Genomic DNA, 1,974 nt, shown 5'->3' with positions numbered 1-1,974 from the left:
TCAGCGACGTTCCATCCATACTTGAAAAGCCTAAGACTGTGTCCACACGGACATGATTTTAGGTTTATCCACTAAAGTTTTTCTTTATTTTTTATTTTTATCTTTCGACTTTGGAGGGGGTGTTGGAGAGCACTCCTTCTGGGGACTCCCTCGTTCTGCTGAGGGACTCCAATGCCCACGTGAGCAATGACAGCGAGACCTGGAAGGGCGTGATTGGGAGGAATGGCCCCCTGATCTAAATCCGAGTGGTGTTTTGTTGTTGGACTTCTGTGTTCGTCATGGATTGTCCATAACGAACACCTTGTTCAGGCATAAGAGTGTCCACATGTGCACCTGGCTCCAGGACACTCTAGGCCGCAGTTCGACGATCGACTTTTTAGTCGTATCGTCGGACTTGTGGCCGCATGTCTTGGACACTCGGGTGAAAAGATGGGCGGAGCTGTCAACTGATCACCACCTGGTGGAGAGTTCACTCAGATGGTAGATGAGGATGCCGGTCAGGCCTGGCAGACACAAGTGTGTTGTGAGGGTCTGCTGGGAACGTCTGGCAGTCCCCTGTCACAAAGAGTTTCAACTCCCATCTCCGGCAGAGCTTCAACCATGTCCCTGGTAAGGTGGGGAACATTGAGTCCGAGTGGGCTGTGTTCCGTGTCTCTCTGTGGCCGCAAGGTCGTCAGTGCCTGTCGGGGCGGTAACCCCCAAACTCGTGGGTGGAAACCAGCAGTAAGGGATGACGTCAAGCTGAAAAAGGAGTCCTATTGGGCCTTTTTGGCCTGTGGGACTCCAGAGGCAGCTGATGGGTATCGGCAACCTAAGCAGAATGAAGCTTCGGCTGTAGCTTGGGCAAAAACTCGGGCATGGGAGGAGTTTGGAGAGGCCATGGAGAATGAGTTCCAGATGGCTTCGAGAAGGTTCTGGTCCACCATCCAGTGGCTCAGGAGGGGAAAGCAGTGCCCCACCAACACTCTGTACAGTGGGGATGGGGGGCTGCTGACCTCGACTCGGGATGTTGTGAGGCGGTGGACGGAATACTTCGAAGACTTTCTCAATCCCACCAACATGTATTCTGATGAAGAAGCAGAGTCTGGGGACCCTGGTGTTGGCTCTCCCATCTCTGGGGCTAAGGTCGCTGAGGTGGTTAAAAAGCTCCTCAGTGGCAGGGCCCCGAAGGTGGATGAGGTCCACCCAGAGTTCCTTAAGGCTCTGGATACTGTAGGGCTGTCTTGGCTGACACACCTCTGCAGCATCGCGTAGACATCAGGGACAGTTCCCCAGGACTGGCAGACTGGGGTGGTGGTCCGCCTCTTCAAAAAAGGGGACAGGAGGGTGTGCTCCAACTACAGGGGGATCACACTCCTCAGCCTCCCTGGTAAGGTCTATTCAGGGGTGCTGGATAGGAGTGTCCATCGGATAGTCAAACCTCAGATTAAGGAGGAGTAGTGTAGTTTTCGTCCTGGTCGTGGAACAATGGACCAGCTCTACACTCTCTTCAGGGTCTTGGAAGGGACATGGGAGTTTGCTCAACCAGTCTACATGTGCTTTGTAGACTTGGCGAAGGCGTTCGACCATGTCCCCTAGGGACCCCTGGGGTCCCTGTGTCAGAGCTTGGTCCGCATTGCCGGCAGTAAATCAGAATCATTTCCGGTGAGGGTTGGACTCCGCCAAGGCTGCCCTTTGTCACAGATTCTGTTAATTACCTTTATGGACAAAATTTCTAGGTGCGGCCGAGGTGTTGAGGAGATCCGATTTGGTGGCCTCAGGATTGGCTCTCTACTCTTTGTGGATGATGTGTTCTGTTGGCTTCATGGGGTCGTGATCTTCAGCTCTCACTTGAGCAATTCGCAGCAGAGTGTGAAGCGGCTGGGATGAGAATCAGTACCTCCAAAACTGAGACCATGTTCCTCAGCCGGAAAAGGGTGGAGTGCTCTCTCCGGGTCTGCAATAGGGTCCTGCCCCAAGTGGAACAGTTCACGT

This window comes from Melanotaenia boesemani, chromosome 24 (assembly GCF_017639745.1).
Source record: "Melanotaenia boesemani isolate fMelBoe1 chromosome 24, fMelBoe1.pri, whole genome shotgun sequence".
Classification (NCBI taxonomy): Eukaryota; Metazoa; Chordata; class Actinopteri; order Atheriniformes; family Melanotaeniidae; genus Melanotaenia; species Melanotaenia boesemani.
The sequence above is the reverse complement of the archived record's forward strand: the minus strand, read 5'-3'. Positions refer to the sequence as shown.